At 39.2% G+C, this 19,272-nt stretch overlaps 1 protein-coding gene across 7 annotated transcripts in view; it reads left to right on the forward strand.

Moving 5' to 3' along the window:
• The window catches only part of ERBIN (erbb2 interacting protein), a 113,167-nt gene that overhangs the window by 28,321 nt on the left and 65,574 nt on the right, over window positions 1-19,272 (forward strand). For all 7 annotated transcript variants that reach the window (XM_061342635.1, XM_061342640.1, XM_061342638.1 and 4 more), the window contains one exon: window positions 12,148-12,204. The gene's annotated coding sequence lies outside the window, so the exon portion shown is untranslated. The remainder of the gene's footprint in view (window positions 1-12,147; window positions 12,205-19,272) is intronic.

Here is a 19,272-nt window from a genome sequence, read left to right on the forward strand (position 1 = left end):
AACAGGTTATTTACTTTATTGCTATTAAAACCTTAAATACAGACTTATTTTGTCCAGATCTTGTGTTGGTTTGTTGGAGACAAGAATGTATTAGATGAAACAGATGCCCAGTTTGTTAGGGCTCACACCCAAACTCATAAGGAACTGTATATAAAAACCAAAAAACCCCCAAACCTGCATTGTTTGGCTGTCAGAGCTAATAGTGCATTTCACACATTACTGGAAGATACTGTGAGCTGGACTGGGCTGGGAAACTGCAGTAAAAGGATTTTGGGAGGTGCATAAATATAATTTTTGAAACACATTTGGATCGTGCATTTTAGTAGCACTTGTATTAATATGTGAAGTGCACGCCAGGCACTATATTTCTCCAAGACAGCCCTTCAAAGAAGGAGAAATTGTGAATGCAGAGAATGCAGAGAAACCTACAGGTGATTTGCAGACTACACACAAACAGTTGTTTCACTTATACTTTGTTAGTTTAGATTAAGTATAATAAAAGCCATTCAGAATTGAATCAATACAACCCTCATTATAACTTATCAGAGGGAACACAGTAAATTTATATCCAGAAGACACTGCTGTCTTCTACCCAGGGTTTTAAATAACAATTGTGTTCTTGTTTTTCCACACTCAGAAGGTATCTCTGTATTGGGTATTTCGAATTAAGTCTACAGAGGACTTTTTGTTAGGCAGGAAAAGATAGGACTATTTTCAAGTCAGCTGCATTCAGCATATTAGTATCCTTACATTTTCTTGAGAGCTGGGGATTATTTACTGTGCAGCTCTGTGACTTCAAATGATAGAAACCTTTATTACCTTAATGGTCTGTTTGCCTTTTTTTTTTAGTTCAGGTGGCTTGTGGCTTGTGGTGGCTTGGTCCTGGATTGTTTATGTGTGTGAGGATTATTATCCTGTTACATAGTGAAGGTCCAGGGGGATTTTACAGTTCCATTCCACCCGTGAAACAAATCACATCTAGACCAGTATTTGCAGAATGTGAACTGGCTTGCAACAGGGGTTTGGGTATCTTTAAATTATATGGTGAAAAATGACAATCTAGTGGCTCCTTCGTATTTGATTCTCAGGCTGGTAGTGAGGAGGTCTGACAGCAAGCCAAGGTTTAATGTTTAGAATTCGTTTCAAACCATGTGATTAAGCAGCAGCATTAGTTTTTTCAAGTGTAATGTGATAATGTCATGGAGAAGCGGATCACACCTCAGTGGCAGATGGCGCATGCCTGTGTGAAGTGTAATAGAGTAAAAATATATTTTGGTTTGATGTTGTATATGTTTAGTTATAGTAGCTGTTGTGGTTGGTTATGAATTTAATATTGATTCAAGCAGGAAACTTCCAGTAAGGCACCTGTTTAAAGCTAAACTAAAAAGTTTTAAGACTGGGTGCTTACCTTGAGAGTGTATCCCTACTTCAAATCAGTGCTAATTCCCCTATCTAATTTCTGTTTTGAATGTAGAAGTGTATTATCCATCCTGGTGTTCTCCTTCTTTATTGTTTAAAGAAAACATTGACATTGAAGAATTGATCTTCACAATGTGCATATGGAGTGAGTTAATGATACACTGTTATGACAGTGAATTGATGTACACAGTAATTGGCAGTTGAAGCTATAAAAAGTATCTGACAGCTTTTACTCTAAACCCACTCAAAACAAGCAACAACACCCTAGTATTTTCATATCACTTTGTATATGAGAGCACAGCTGAGGTTAATTTCATTCGTAGCTATGAATGTTTAGCAGTTTTGCAAGCAAGTTCTCAGATTGCTGATTGTATCTGAAATTAAAGTGATACTTCCTAATTCAACTTTGTAAAGCAGTGAGGAACAAAATAAATGCAGAAGGAAGTCAAAGGTTCATAATAGCAATTGTTACTTGGAAACTTATGCCTGTACACGTGTGTGTGGAAAAATGGCATCTGATAATAGATTTAAGCGTTGCGCAACTTGCACTGCTCAACTCTGCCCTGGAAAGAAAGGGAACTCAGGAATTTGCATACCCTAACAATGACTTGGCTGGTAGAGTAAGATCTGTATACAGTTATAGCAACTATTTGCTGTTAGTTTCTACTATTTTTGGGGAAAAAAAATAATTTGAAGTCTCCATTATACTATAAAATTGTGTTTCTGAAAAATGGAAAATGTAAAAGATTCATCTACCTCCTACTAGCTATTTTCTAACCTATTTCAGACAACTACTAAGTGGTTATTTGTTCTAACAGTATTTTATGCATGATTTGTTAAATTCAAATAGGCTCTGGGGAGACCTTATAATAGTCTTCCAGTACCTAAAGGGGTCTGACAGGAAGTCTGGAAGGGGACTTTTTACAAGGGCATATAGGGATAGGACAAGGGGGAATGGTTCTAAACTGGAAGAGGGTAGTTAGATTAGATATTAGGAAGAAATTCTTTAGTATAAGGGTGATGAGACACTGGAACAGGTTGCCCAGAGAAGTTGTGGCTGCCCCATCCCTGGCAGTTTTAAGGCTAGGTTGGATGGGTCTAGTGTCCCTACCCATAGAAGCAGGGTTGAAAGAAGATGTTCTTTAAGGTCCCTTCCAACCCTAACCATTCTGTGATACTCTGATAAATTCCCAGCTGGTTAGCAGCTCAAACTGTGTTCCAGAATGCCCTGGGGTAGCCAGCAGCAATGAAAAGCTACAGGCACAAGACAAATTCATGCATTCAGAGTGCCACAAACATTCACAGACTCTGTTAAATTTGCAGTCTGAATTCTGTCTGTGCCTACGTTTTTGATGCAGCATGTATCTGCAGCCTTCTGTACTTTAATATTCTGAAACAGCTCTATGATCCAATTTTATGCATAAACTGTGACATAACCGACAAAAAAGTGCCTGGTACAGAAGGTATATTGAGGGTGTCTCTGTCTACCTAAGCTTTAAATGGAGAGAAATATACCACCTTTATTGTTCTTATTAATGGGATATAAGTAGTAGCTTGTTCATCTGGGATGTTGAAAAGCTATACTTAAATGTTGTCCAAGAGGACTTGAATCTCAGGTAATTTGTATATTAGGACAGGAGTGCACACTCTGACAATCTTGGAGCCATTCAGGTGGGTGACTTATCCTGGGACTTGTTTGATTAAGTTTCACAAGTCAGTATGCAATTAGGTATTGTGCCAAACATCTTTGCTTTCTCTCATGCTTGGTAATCATACTCACTTCAGTATCTATATCACTACTGTCTTCCTCATACTAAACAGTTAACAGGTTATCTGTGTGAGTCAGCATCTACTTAATGCAATATTTAGCCAATCACTTGCTCATAGAAGTGTGGGTGTTGGGTGACACCAGCATTTTATACACACCCGTGGTCCCTGTAAGATATGGTGCCATATTTCTTAAGTACAGTGCAAATAAAATATGTCCCTCCCTAAAGTATTTAAATATCAAATAAAGAATGTGGGTGTGATGAAGTAGAGAAGGGAAAAGGGTTTCCATGTAGGCAGTAGGGAAAAAGAGATAAGGGTCATCATACAAGTTTATGACGTATTTAATTTAATTCAAATGTGGCCTTTCTAGAAATGGTGATATAAACTCTGGTGTAGTTCAGTGTGTTTGTGCCTGGGTTTCATATTTTTAATTGCAAATCTGACTACTGATTAAACTGGTGTATTCCGTCACTTAAGTATTCTTATTATCTCAGTCATTTGTTTCCCAGTTTTTCCACATTCCTCTTTCCCATCAACAGTCTCTTTTGTGCTGCTGTGGAATTAAGCAAGCTGAGGTTTGAGCACATTTGTTGTGGCTAACAATAATAAGCCTGAAAAAGCTGTGACCATTTGGAGCTGTCACTGTCTAGGATCTGTGTGCTGATCGGGAACTTTTAAGAACGGGGGTGGGGGGTGAAGGGTGAAAAGGAAGGGTGTTGCATAGAAGCAAAGGGTGAGGGCACCAGATCTAAATAGTTTTTATAATGGATTTGCAGCCTCTCTTTTTATCTTGAGTGCTCAAGTCATATTGTTTGTGGTGTTAATTGTGATGTAGGTATGTCCAGTCTTCTCTAAATTTGTCAGTTTTGTAGCAGCAGTGGAAATCTTTGAAATGGCTGAAGCTTGGATTTTTGTTGTGTGGGGTTTTTTTTGTTTGTTTGTTTGTTTTTTTAATTTTTGTTTTTAATTCCTACATTGAGTCAAGTTGTATTCCTTGTGTTACCACTAACAACAGCTTCCTCAGGGTTAACTATACCTCCACGTGTAGCTTGGCACAGCTACTCCCACTCAATAAGTTAGCACAAATGTCACTTAGAGAAAAGTAGCTAGATAAAGAATTTTGACAGTGCATGGGATACAGACTGTTGCTGAGACATGCTGGTGGGTCCCTAAGTGTTGTTTGTGAGGTCAAGTTAAGTGGTCCAGGAAGCTGTGTCTGATTGATCGAAGCCCATAGGTAGTTTTCTGCTGTGCATGGTTTTGCTAGTAGAATTACTAGCAACAGTGTAGTAACCATTCAATCCTCCTAACCTTTACTGTTCTGCAAAGCAACTTTGTTTTATGGAAATAAATAATTGCAAGTCTGTGAATACTGGATCTACTTGGGTGAATGTATTTGTTGCCTCCTGTAAAATAGAAATAATAGAAATAATTTCCAATTAGTGATTTCTCTAATTTCATTTTCATCCATTGATATAAGCCATCTTGATTCTAAAAAGGGATCTTCCTGGTACTTTTATTTTCAGGGCAGTAAAGGATACTGGAATTACTGTAAGATGAAGCATTGTATACCATGAATTCATGAATGATTGAATCAATGTGTGATTATTCAGGTGCTTTAGTAAAATTTGGAAAAAGATTATCTCAAACTGCAATTATGTTGACTAGGAAATTTTTCTAGAGTGAAGGCTTGAGCACATGTATCTCCATGGTTCATGAAAAGCACTAAATCTCAACTTGTAGCTTTTGACCTTGATCTAATGTTGAAGTTTGCCCTAATGTAATGTTGTTGGTAGGTTGGACCACATGATCTGGTGAGGTCCCTTCCGACGTCCCCTCACTCTGCAATTCTAATTACTTGGGACAAACACTGGACAGTGGTGCTATGTCTTGCTACTTTTAGGAGGAATATTGGGTGTAAAGGTAATTAAACATTGCAGTATGATTACTGATCTGAAACAGCTAGGCCTTTTGATGGAGTTGTAGATGTAATTGTCTTTGCTTAATGTTAATATTATATTTAATCCCTGTTGTATAGAAACTTCAGCGCTTACATGCTAAGGCTTATGTTTTGAGAAACTAGCATCTTGATGTCTTGTGACTCCTTGCAGTTAGGAGAATTGAGAAACACACCCCATCTGACACACGTGCATTATGGAAGTTTTTGACTGGTGAGATCAAACTTGGCCCCACTGGTCTTTTCTGAACTAACTGCACTATTGTAAAGGGGGATTTTTGAATCCCAGGCAGTTTTTCTAAATTTAGCTGTGTTTATTTTGTTGCAAAACTGTACTTTGCACATGGTGAGAGTTTTTGCAGCTGTACCCACACAAGTGAGAGAAATAATTTTGAAACAGTTTATTTAAAAAACTGAAGCCAAATTTGCAATCTTCAATTATGCCTTGGAGAGAACCTTCTTTGACCAGCTTCCCCAAGGGACAGCAGTCAACAACAAAATTTAGCAGATCTGATTTATCTGCATCTGTACAGGTATGAATGTGTTTCTGTAACAGTTTTGTCCAAAAGTTCTGTTACAGTACTGTAAGTAATGAACAAAATTTAATTTTGCTACCCTCTGGCCATTTATTTCAGTTTTAAGATAATTAGAAATATCTTTAATAGAACTGTAGATACTCTGGCAAAACAATGAAAATCTCAATATTAAAATATGATTTATATAACAAGTCAGCCAGTCAGGGGTTTATAAAAGTGCCTTTTCCATTTCGTTGTTTTTAAAGTGTACCCATATCTCTTGGCAGAACACTTGCACAACTGCAAGTACACCAAATACAGGTTATTCTGGGGTGTGCTGAAAGCAAATGTGAATCTTGTGTGCTCACTGAAAATGTGTCGTAAACTGTCCTCTTCCTGCTCTGAAGAATTCTGATTGCCAGCAGCTGCGACAGCATTGGTAGTAAAGAGGTAACAAATCCTCAAGTAGGTTGGACTTATGCGCTTAAGGTAGTGTGTCATAGTTAACATCTTAGACTTGTCCACCCAAGACCAGTGCAGCTCCCAAAGCTTGTCAGGTTTTTGTCAGTGAGACAATCCATGCAGCAGAGATTGTTTCTTCACTCTAAACATCTGGCTTTTGTTCAGACACCAAAGTAGCAAGAAACGGAGGCATGGTGACATCATCTGCTTCCAGGGAAAACAGGATGCTCTCTTTCTTGAGAATAGTCTCTGAATCGTTTGCGTCTCCTTGGTCCTCCACTCTTGTCCCTCCATGTTCCTCACTGTGGGAGTCCAAGGTTAACTAAACTGCTTGTGATCTGCAGACCTTCCTACTTTGTGTGAAATGTCTATTTGATTTCAAAAGGTATGCTACCTAGAGATAAATATTTTGCCAGCTGTGTTTGTCGATCTTTTATTTCCTCAGTCTAGATCATATGTTACTCTTTTCAAATCTAGCACACTGTAAGGAATGAATTTCACACCTAGGTAGTAGATTCTGTTTGAATAAGAATCTTGCCAGTCACCACTGATAATAACAGGTCTTTATTATTGTTGTGTTATAAATAATTATGTGCATCTCTATATGCTCCCCAGTGCTTAATAAAAATATTCTGCATATCCTCATTCAGGCAAAACCTGCTTCACTCAGGACAGTGATACTGATTGCCCATGCAGTTGCACTTCCTTGGTCTGCTTCAGAACCCCTCATCTTCCTGGTCCCTGTTCCAAAAGGGAAAAATATAAATAATCTTATTGCCCCTAAATTGTTCCTGGTTTACAGGGTAGATGTTAGTACTGCAGGATGGGATCTGTTTCTGCGTCATAGGTGTCTCTGGTGTGGATAATCTTAATCAGTCTAAAGTCTTTTTAGCTAAACATGCTTTCTGACTGAATGTGAGTGTATGTTTAAAGGCAAGCGTGGGTAATTTGGCTCCTGCAATACTCTTCTGGAATTATTTAAAGAAATAACTCACTGTTTACACTGTTTTCAGTGTATAAAATGGAGGATGGTTGCCACAGGCCGAAGGCTGCCTGAAATATCTCTGAAGTAAGCCATTTTTAGGATACTTATTTCCAGCCCTTCCTTAAATGAAGAAATTAAGAGCTTAAGTGTTGTGATTTCACTGCCTTTTTTTTTTTTTTTTTTTTTTTGTAAAACAGCCTGAAGAAAGTAAAAATATCTTGTGAGTTATTCACTGTCATTCAGTGTACTGAAGTATAACCCTATTTCCTGATCTCTCATGTGAAAGTTTGCTACTAGTATTTCAGTATCTGTTGAAAGTCTTCCAATAAGCAATTGAAAGAATGACAAGGATATAAGGTAAAATATATTTGTGTGAAAATTATAGTAAGAAAGAAATTTGTTGAGTCAGTTGTAGGCCTCATCTAAAGTCATAGGTTCATCATAGAGTGGTTTGGGTTGGAAGGGACCTTAAAAATCTAGTTCCAACCCCCCTGCCATTGGCAGGGACACCTTCCACTACACCAAGTTGTTCAAAGCCCATCCAACCTGGCCTTGAACACTGCCAGGGATGGGTCACCACAGCTTCTCTGGGCAACAGGTTCCAGTGTCACACCACCCTCATAGGGAAGAATTTTTCCCAGATATCTAATCTAAATCTCCTCTCAGTCAGCTTAAAGCCATTCCTTTTGGTCCTGTCCCTACATGTGCTTGTATGACGGCCCTCTCCAGATTTCTTGTAGGCTCCTTTAGGTACTGGAAGGCTGCTCTAATGTCTCTCCAAAGCCTTGTCCAGGCTGAACAACCCCACCTCTCTCATCAGGTCTTCACAGGAGAGGTGCTCCAGCCCTCTGAGCATCTCCATAGCCTCCTCTGTACCTCTTCCTGCAGCTCTATATCCATCTTGTGTTGGAAGCCCCAGAGCTGGGCATGGTACTACAGGTGGGGTCTCATGAGAGTGAAGTAGAGGGGAGAATCACTTTCTTTGACCTGCTTTACGGGCTCCTTTTGATGCAGCCCAGCACACGGTTGACTTCATGGGCTGTGAGTGCACACTGCCAGCTCATGTTGCACTTCTCATTAGTCAACACCCCCAGGTCCTTCTCCTCAGGGCTGCTCTCAAGCTATTCTGTGCCCAGCCTCTTGCTGTCCTTGTTCTCACAGGCCCACCTCTTGAGCCTGTGAGAGGGTTCAGACCTGACAAGGTCCCTCTGGATGCCATCAGTTCCCTCCAGAGTGTCAACCGAACCACACAGCTTGGTGTCATTGGCAGACGTGCTGCAGGTGCATCAATCCCACTGTCCATGTCACTGACAAAGATGTTGAAACAGCACCAATCCCAATATTGAGGAACACCACTTGCTGTCTCCCCTTGATCAAGCCATTGACCCTGCCTCTCTGTATGTGGCCATCCAGGCAGTTCCTTATCCACTGAGTGGTCCATCAGGAAAATCCATGCCTCTCCAGTTTTGAGGCAGGGATTTCATGCGGAGTAGACCAGTCAGTCTCAGCTCTGTGCCTGGCGAAATCATGGAGCACGTTCTCCTGGAAGGCATACTAAGGCACATGAAAATCAACAAGGTGCTTGGTGACAGCCAGCATGGCTTCACTAAGGGGAAATCCTGCCTGACCAATTTGGTGGCCTTTTATGATGAGGCTACGGAACTGACGGACAGGGGTAGAGCAGCTCACGTCATCTACCTGGACTTGTGCAAAGGATTCGACACTGCCCCACACGACATCCTTGTCTCTAAATTGGAGAGACATCAATTTGATAGGTGGACCACTCGGTGGATAAAGAACTGGTTGGATGGCTGCACGCAAAATGTTGTGGTCAATGGCTCAATGTCCAGCTGGAGAAATGAGTGGTGTCCTTCAAAGATTGGGGCTGGGAACGGTCTTGTTTAACATCTTTGTTGGTGACATGGACAGTGGGATTGAGTGTGCCCTCATCAGGTTTGCCGATGACACCAAGCTGTGTGGTTCGGTTGATACGCTGGAGGGAAGGAATGCCATCCAGAGGGACCTTGACACGCTTGTGAGGTGGGCTGATGCCAACCTTAGGAAGTTTAACCATGCCAAGTGCAAGGTCCTACACCTGGGTCGGAGCAATCCCAGGCACAGCTACAGGCTGGGCAGAGAAGAGATTCAGAGCAGCCCTGTGGAGAAGGACTTGGGGGTGTTGGTTGATGAGAAAATGAACATGAGCCGGCTTCAGTGTGTGCTCGCAGCCCAGAAACCAACCGTATCCTTGGCTGCATCAAAAGGAGTGTGACCAGCAGGTCGAAGGATGTGATCCTGCCCCTCTGTTCTCATGAGACCTCACTTGGAGTATTGTGTACAGTTCTGGTGTCCTCAACATCGAAAGGACATGGAACTGTTGGAGCAAATCCAGTTGGAAAGGACCTTAAGATCATCTAGTTCCAACCCCCCTGCCATGGGCAGGGACACCTCACACTAAACCATGTCACCCAAGGAAGGCTCTGTCCAGCCTGGCCTTGAACACTGCCAGGGATGGAGCATTCACAACCTCCCTGGGCAACCCATTCCAGTGCCTCACCACCCGCACAGTAAAGAACTTCTTCCTTATATCCAATCTAAACTTCCCCTGTTTAAGTCTGAACCCGTTACCCCTTGTCCTACCACTACAGTCACTAATGAAGAGTCCCTCCCCAGCATCCTTACAGGCCCCCTTCAGATATTGGAAGGCTGCTATGAGGTCTCCACGCAGCCTTCTCCAAGCTGAACAGCCCCAACTTTCTCAGCCTGTCTTCATACAGGAGGTGCTCCAGTCCCCTGATCATCCTCGTGGCCCTCCTCTGGACTTGTTCCAACAGTTCCATGTCCTTTTTATGTTGGGGACACCAGAACTGTACACAGTACTCCAAGTGAAGTCTCACGAGAGCAGTATTAACACATGTACTTAGAGCACACGCTTAGTTATTCAGATACAGGTTTAAAATTGTCTGACTCAGTGTCACAGTTTCAAGTGGCATTAAGGTAACATTGGTTGCAGAGTGTTCATTATTCTTGTCTGATTCTGTAACTGTTGTATTTTGTTCAGTGTACAGCTGCTGAATTTCCGAAGCAGAATGACCTGAAATATCCAGGTGGTAGTGTGTATTCCTTCCTTGTGCACACACATCCAACTTACTGTGGTTTTTTTTTAATTCTGTATATTATCTCTTCTGCATGGCTGGGACCAGATGAGTTCCTTGTGCTAGGTTTGGAAGTCTGCAGACAGTTCATGATTTGGTAATGGCTTGCTACCAATATATTTTATTCTTCTGGGCATTTCAACAGAGGCAGCCTAACAGGTGTCAGGAAATGATGCAAGAGTAATCCCTTTTTGTTTACTAGTTTTAATATTATTATGGGGCTATTTCTTAGATCATTTTTCTAGTCTGAATGCTCTGCCTTCAAAGTCTTGACCTTACGCCTTTTTCTTTCAGAGGCACAATCACCTTCCTGTCCCACTGTCAGAACCAGCCCTGCACTATCATACCCTCTGGATTAATTCTGCTTATGTTAGTTGAGCTATTGCAAGCTTGCATTTCTTCTGTTTGTGAACAGTGCCTCTGAATACCTTTTGTAAAGATTAAATAATTTTTTATTAGGAGCAAAGCACTGTGGGAAAGGAAAGAAGCAGCATGCAGCCAGTTTGACAGACTTTCTTGATACCCCAGGTTTCAGAACCTGGTTTGGTCCTTGCTATCTTGATTTTTTTAAATGTCTTGAGTGCTGCTGTTCTGTATTTCTGAGGCTAACTAGATTTACAGAGGGATTTTTTTTCAGAAGGAAACTTGAAAGACTAGAAGCTTTTAGTTACTTTTATCTGTATTATTTTTTCTCCTTGCTATTTGCATGTTCTGATTGTCCTTCTATCGACAATAAACACATAGATTTATGTAGTATAGTGCATTGGAATCCATTTGGAATAAATGCAGAAGCTGGCAGCAGCAACTCCTGAATTAGAAATATGATGTGTAATGTGAAAGTTTGTTGTGGCAAAGTCCTGCTGTGGCAGTCCTGACTTTGGATGGAGTTCATTGTTCTGTGATCGTACTACTGCTTGTTTCTTATCCTAAACCAAGGGACTTTCAGTCATCCTTAAACAATTCTGATTTTACATCTGCTATAGGATTTTTTGGGGGGAGCATTTATGGTTATATGATGGTCTTATTCTGCTTTTAATAGGAAAAAAAATAAATACAGTTCCATTTACAGGTAAATCTGTTGAATGAAATTACTACCTGTGCTTCCTACAGTTTAATTTCTTTTTTTTCTAGTTACTACAAATCTGACAGATTATACCCTGCCTGATTCAGCTTCTTACCTGTTCTACATGACTTCGTGCTCATGTTAGATGATCTGTCTGACCATAGTGGCATTTATTCTCTCTGAAGATATGCTCTACTTTTGTCTTTGTTCAAGGCAGAATTTATCCTTTCTATAGCTCCATCCACTAATTTTGAATGTGTTCAGCCAAATGTGTTGAATGTTTTTGCTTGTTTATAATTGCTTTACTTCAGTGAACATAGTGTCAGTGATCTGATATGCCTTATTATACATATTGCAATTTTCTAAAATATTCACTTAAGTTGATATAGAAGTCTGCTCTTTGCACATTCTGTTAATTTCTGATTTTTTTTCTTCAGAATTATATATGAGTTGCCTAATATAAGAGATTTAATAATTTAATACAGCAATTAAAAATGGAGTAGAAATGAAACAATTTTGTAGACAGAATGCTATAAAATAAAAACTAAAGTAGGATAAAAGGCAGTGTTTTGTACTACATTACACATACAAAATAATCTCCTCCAAAAGTATGTTTGCAATTTCTACTGTCTTGAAAGTGTCTTTTAAGTTCTCACACATGTACAGCTTTTCTTTTTTTTTTTTTATTTTAAAACCACCCAAACCATAAAAAAAATAAATATCTGAAAGCAAGATAAATATCCAATACAGTAAGACATCAATTTGTTCTTATCTAGTAGGGATAGGGTTGACTAAAATTTTTGTATCTTTGTCTTAAACAGAATGTTGGCTTTGAAAGCTCAGGGAAGAAGCAGCAGGGAGAGAAAAGTAACACAGTGGTAAGTATATTATTTTTTCTTTCCTCTGGGCCAACTGCACGATGTATCAAAATAGAAATCTTCATTTATATGTTGTAATAATTACCTCCAAGGCACTTGAATTTTATTCTGCATTATCTCTCATGTTATTAGTTTTTTTTTAACTAAAAATACATGCTGAAGGGCTAAGTGAATGATACTCGTGTGCATACAGGTGCCAACTACAAGTGAATGTAGTTGTGTGTGTATGTAGAAAGGGACATATATGGGAAATTGTGTTGCAGAAAAACAATTCTGTTTTAAAGCTCAATGTCCATATACATATAAAGATAAGTGTATTTTTTAAAAACTTGAATAAAAATGTTTTAAATGCTTCTTGTGCCTCTTACTGTCCTTACTCATTTGTTGATCTAAAGTGTAGGTGAACATCATGTCATAATTTCTCTCTTGTAGTTGTCCTATCTTTAGTTAGAGAGCATACATAACATGAAAAGTATTAAAAAGCCAAATAAAGCTCAGTTTTCTTACTAAAGGTCTATGGAAAAGCAACACATGTTCAGAATCAGCTTTTTTCTTTATTAAATTATGCCAGTGCAGATGGCTTTTCCCTCATATTGTAAGGATTTCTAGAGGCAAATATTTCTCATGAATAAAAAGAATGCCCAATAGAATATTTTGTCTTCAGAACTTCTCTATGAATTTCTGTGGAGGAGCCATTATTACCCCCCACCACTCTCAAAAAAATCCTAAACCCAACAACTTATGATAGCAGCTTCCATCTGCTTTGATTTTATTAATAGTGCTGCTCAGATTGGGGAAATGCTAATAAATATTGACATTTCAGTGACTGTAATTTTGAGACACTAAAAAAATAGCAGTTTAAAAGATACAAAATCTTCTGCCTATTTTATCTGGCATTGCTACAAACCGCTCATACTGAAGATTATAGAAGTATTTGCACATGCTTGCTTTTTCCTGCCTTTGTGTGCTTCGGCATTCTCTGCTGAGCTAAGAAACTGTGCTGTCATTTTACTGCCTCAGCTGTGCTTACTGCTTTGTAAGGTTTGTTGCTTCCTATGGCAAATGACTAGCAATGCCTCTTCCCTTCGCATCCTTTATGCTGGTTCATCTCTTTTGACTATATTGTTACAACTGGAGGAATTAAGACAGTATCTCTTCCTTTCTGCTTGAATAGATGTTGACAGTATATGATGCACAGCCTTTACTCAAACAGTAGATCCAGACATAATCCTTCAAAGGACTAAAGTCGAAACATAAGCAGTTTAATATGGGTTTATACCTCTTTCAGAAGCTTACCATCTCTTAGTCTGGTTGCTCTGTGTATTTAATTGTCATTGTTTTCTTTGTATAGGAAGTCAGGAACTTGTCCTGTTTGTTTCCATGGATCTTTTTCACAGCAACAATGAAAGAAAATCGAGTTATTTAAGGTAGAAATCAGTGGATTCTGAAAGCAAAGCAGTTATGAAATAGCTTGATACAGCTGGCTGCAGGATAGTTTTCACTTTACTATTCTACTGGGGCAAATATTTCATGTTTCTGGCTATGGAATAGTGTAAAAAATTCAAACATGAAAACCCAAACATGTTCCATAATGCAGAAGTATGCTTTAGCCATTTAAAATATCATTGTTAAAATACTGAAATATCAATGTCATGGCTTTTTAAAGAAAAGCTCAGTTTTTTGAATACTCTGTGAAGGTTTGAGGGACTCCTGCACTTTCCTGCAAACAAAAAAAAAAAACCAGTTTGTCATAGTAATTATCCGTGATTTTTTATTAAGTGGGTTTTTTTTTTTGTGTTTTTTTTTTTTTTTGGGGTGGGGGGGGAGGGGAAATGAGTGAGATTCAAGCACAGTGGCTTTAAAAATTTATTCCTCACAATGTTTTCTTAGTAACACTACAAATACGTACCCAAAGAATATGCAATCAAGTCGCAAATCAGAAATGAAGCTCAGATCTAATGCTAATCTCAGCAGCATGGTTAATGATATACAATTAGAGACTATTCTTCAGATGAAATATTATAGTAGCACTTATTTGGATAGATTGGCTGTCCAGATGGAAGTTAGTTTCAAGGGCTGCCTCTGAAAAAGAGCAAATGGAAATGTGTGGGAGCTGAGTTGTAACTAACTTGGCTACAGTTGTGTAGTCACAGAGTGTGTGTGTGTGTGTGTGTGTGTGTGTGTGTGTGTTACTGTGTAGCTATTATACAGTGTTAGTATGAAAATTTAATATAGATACACGTAAAAATGCCAAAGTTACAATTGTTTGGGTATACGAACACTTTTTTTAACAGTAAAATTAATCTATAATTTTCTCTCTTTTTTTTCTTTGAGGACATTTCTGTAACATGTGAGGGCACTGTTATTGAGCCAAGAAAATGTTACTGATTCCGTTACAACTAAGTGAAGAGGTTTTACAAAATGGTTTGATACAGAACTTCAGATGTTAATTGTATAAAGGATGTCTGAATATTTTAAAGCAAAACAAAATGGGAATAGTAAATAGAAATCTGGTTAGGAATTCATAAATATAAGAAACGAATAATTTAAACAAATGTATTTAGAATTTACACCTGGCACTTGTCTTTTTTGGAGTTACCCTAAGAGAAACTTTGAGTTTTATTACCAGCTCTGAGTTCTGTATTTGAACAAGCTAGAAGTAGAATATTGCTGGTTTTGCTTATATCCTAGCAGCTGGTGCATCACCAAAAGCAAATCTGATTTTTGCCATCTGTGATCCCTTTATTTTCTCAGAAACTGTAGCAAGTGTCCTTCATATGTTTGCACTTAACAATTGGTTGTTATTTACTGTATTTACCAACATGGTGTTCCTCCTGTTACCATTCACCATTGTTGTTTCATGGGTAGTGCTTTTTATTTCTTTTGCTCTGAATGCTGTATGTGAGCAAGTACAGTGTGTTTTTTGGTGTTCTTGTGTGTGTAGAAGGCATGCAGCAATGGATGCAGTGGAGCATTGTTTTCGTATCAGAAGCTGGGAGTCTGAGACTATAGCTTGATGTTAAAATGGTGAAATGGTTCCAAAATCCCTCTTACTTCTTACCACTTGTCCTCTCTCCCAGAGTGCAGCACTGTGGTTCATTAGTTTGTACTGACCTCAGTGTTTACCGGTCTGATTCAGTGAAATGAATAGCATAACCAATCCAGTTTTGCAAAATACTTTATTTGCTAGAAGAGACAGCAAGAAATAGCTTGGATGACAAAAGGTGAGGAGTGAAAATACCGTAACTTATCACTGTGACCAGAGGAGTCTTCAACATCTCGACATCTGTATTTTCACAATATAGCATCTTTCATCAACAAGCTAAACAGCATGTTTCGTGCTATCTTCTGTGATCTTTAATATCTCTATATATGCTGGTTCATGTTTTTATGTCCAGTATAAGAAGATTCATTTCCTACTGAATTTTCAATGTACAGGAAGTAATAAATTTTTTTGGTGACTTTCTTTTTCTTTTGTTTTTTTTAGTAGACTGAATATGATTCTTAATAAATAAGGTTGGGAATTTTGGTTGGGGTCAGCAGGAATATGTTAGGTCTTCTGTCAGATGGCCAAATTAGCCTTTTTATATTTGTCTGGTTGCATGCTGTGTCACACGCAGTGCAATACAATCTTTCCCTTTCCTGCTTTTACAAATCCTCAGCTCCCTAATTATGAACTTACTTGTAGATAGTGGAGTGGTCTAAAGTGAACTTGACCAGATATTTTTGTGCCTAGTTGTTCATGCCTTCCTCTATAAACATCTGATAGGTGGTTTCATTTTCAGCTCTGCTGCTGATGTAACTGGTAAACACCCTTTTGAAAGGCTTGGGGGGGCTGGGGGAAGTGCTTTCACCAGCTTGGAGCATGAGCAGTCACATCCTGTTAGCATCAGACAGAAAATCTAAAGCACTAATGGTACAGTGAAACCCATGCTTTTAGACCAAATTAACAAATAATACGAACCTAAATTGTGCTGTAGCAAGCCTGAGTTCAGAATTTTCAAAGACCGTGGTATTTGGGGGCTGTGTGTTTTTTTTCTGGTAGTGTGGAGTTTCTTGTAGGTTTGGGTTGGTTGGTTTCTATTAAGTGCTTAGCAAAATGTAGGTAGACACATGGGTGGACAAAAATGTTCCATATGTTTCTGGCAGATCTTCGATGACAGGGGTGTGCAGGAAATAATCAGAGTTCTATGAAAGAGTGATTTCACTGGATGATGATGTCTTTTGGGGATTAAATATTTACTGTATATCCAGCCTTGCTGTCGATCTTGCTTTCTTTCACTAGTATGGTCTTCCAAACTGATACTTTGCTTTTCTGCTTCTAGTAACTTGATTATATTCAGTAAAAATATTTCACTTTTTATAGATTGTATTGGGTGCAGGTGGCAAGGTTTTGGTAGTGAGGGAGCTTCAGGAGTGGCTTCTGTGAGAAGATGCTGGAAGCTGCCCCTGGAGCCAGTTCCAGCTGACTCCATGATAGGCATGCTCTGGCCAAATCTGAGTCAATCAGTGATATTGGTAGTGCCTCTGTGTTAGAGTATTTAAGAAAGTGTAAAAACCTGCTGCAGAGCAGCATGCAGTAGAGAAGAGTGAGAATATGTGAGAGCATCAACTCTACAGACATCAAGGCCAGTGAAGAACAAGGGGAGAACATACTCCAGGCACCAGAGGAGAGATTCCCCTGCAGCCCATAGTGCAGGACAGGGGGTAATGGTTTTAAACTGAAAGAGGAGAGATTAAGATTAGATATTAGGAAGAAATTGTTTACTGTGAGGGTGATGAGGCACTGGAACAGGTTGCCCAGGGAAGCTGTGGCTGCCCCATCCCTCCAGTGTTCAAGGCCAGGCTGGACAGGGCATTGAGCAGGGGAGTGGCAGGAGGGTTGGAACTAGATGATCTTAAGGTCTTTTCTGACCCAGACTATTCTATGATTTCATGTTACTATGAAACATGAAGTCTGCTTGCCAGACTCCCCTGATTTTTGGGAAGGAAAACAATACTATATTTTGTATCTCTTTCTACCTTCTGTGTATTTACCCAAACTATCTATGGAGAAGTTCTTATTTAGAGCAATAGAAGAAAAGTACATGTTCTGTGTGACATCACAAGTTCCTGTCTTTGACAGCTGTAACAGTGGACTCTCTGTAGTACATTCTTTCCTCCATTGTAGTTTTTCTCTTGGGCAACTGATGGCAAGATAAGTGGACAGAGAGACAGGGGGTGAGGATTGTGTGTTTCTGACTGTCTCTCTAAATTTACATTGCAGAAGAGTGGTGGTGTGGCATACTTCCTCCATCTGTCCTGCCACACCCGTTTGCTAGTATTAGGAGCCATCTCTGTTGCAGAACACCAGCACTGAACAGCTATTCATATATGTGTAGAAGTAAAAGTTGAACATACATAAGACAAATTGAACTACATCATGTTGCATAGTTTCATACATTTACTTAAATGCAGATCTCTTGATTAATTCTGATCTTTGAAATGTTATAATTAAATATACACTCAAGTTGGTAAAAACAATGGTTTGGAGAGAAAGTTATTTATTTGATGCTTAAATATGAATTTGACTGTTTTGGCTTGTGAGTTTAGGTACTTTAGCTGACATGATAACTGACTGAAGACATGACCCAACACTCTGATGTTGCACAGGGATTTGTTTACTGATCTGTATTTTATAGAGCTGTGGATGCATCCACCCTCTTCCCCCTTACCCCGAGCTCAAGATCTTTTTTACAAAATAAAGGGATAAGTTAGGAAAATTAGATAAGTGTGTTTTGCATTGGTAGGCTTTACAAGTTTTTTGTTGCTTTAGGAACTTTTGAGACTTGAGTAAGTAAGACTTCGTGCAAAGAGAACAGCTACAGAAAAAGTTGGGACAAACACTGTAATGTGTGCTGCTTTTGAGGGACTTGAATGAAAAAGAGTATCTTATTTCATCATTTATACGAATCATATGAACTTTTTTATATTCTGGAAACCTAACCATAATTCTCAGAAGCTGAAATGACTGGGTGAAGTGAATTTATTGATGGCTGCAGCTAGTAAGATATAGGTGTGTCTTCCACTGCCAGTCTTCTGGTAATCAGCTCACATGTAGTCTCTGCTTTTCCAATCCTGGTTGTTTCCAAGCTGTATGTTCTTCTGTTTACACTCCTGTTTGAAGAGAAAGAGGCTGCTGTGTGCTTCTTTCTGGAGTGGTCAGAAAGACCTCCTCTGATCTCTTGAAGTAATTCAAAATGAGACAATACTTCTTTTTGTTAAAGGCTTTTTGTAAATATTTGCTGTGGAATTCCTCTTGTGTCTTCACATGTGGCCTCTGAGGCATGGAGAAGGCGTGGGTAGCTCTAACACAGAGAGCACATCAGCTTCTGTAGCATCTTTGACACCTGGCTGTGGGTGGCTGGAGGGTATCATGCTTGGAACCTGTTCCTGTGGAAGAAGCAGGAGGTTACACTGTGTCTTTTGCTCACTTTCCCATTCCTTGGGAAACCCCAGCATAGAATTCATATTCTCTAAAGTCTGCATTGCAACACAGTTAAATCTTTATATTTAGATCACTTTTTATTTAAATAACATGGCTGGAGTTTTAGGGGAAGTGTTAAGTGTTGTAATGGATAATCAACATTGTAACAAAATCTTAGCAACATCTGAGCATTGTTAAAAAGGAAGTCTTGACATCCCACTATCTCAATGAAGAGTTTCTTCTGTCTTTTTAGTGGATGGATATAGAATCTGACTGCACCCAGCCTGAGCTATACTCCTCTATAGTGAAAACACTGAAGGACAGCATTGACCTGTTGTCCTATAAATTAAACGTACTGTGAAGTACTTTGCAAACTAGCTGCTCATAGAGGATAATCCAAGTGCATGACTTTTTTTCTTGTCTCAGTAAGAGGAGGGGTCTTGCATTCTGTGACTTCATATAGTGTAGCAGCCATGGTATTTTGTTTTCTCCTTGTGTTACTAGCATACTGTCTGAAAACTTAAGTGCAGTCTGCTAAATGTGTCTGACCTTTTTGGCAGTTGGAGAAGAAAGTTTCCTGTCACCAATCCAGAAATTGAAAT

Source organism: Neopsephotus bourkii, unplaced genomic scaffold (assembly GCF_033783945.1).
Source record: "Neopsephotus bourkii isolate Nb327-2 ecotype Australia unplaced genomic scaffold, CSIRO-AGI_Nbou_v1 NB_1810, whole genome shotgun sequence".
In the NCBI taxonomy this organism is placed as follows: domain Eukaryota; kingdom Metazoa; phylum Chordata; class Aves; order Psittaciformes; family Psittacidae; genus Neopsephotus; species Neopsephotus bourkii.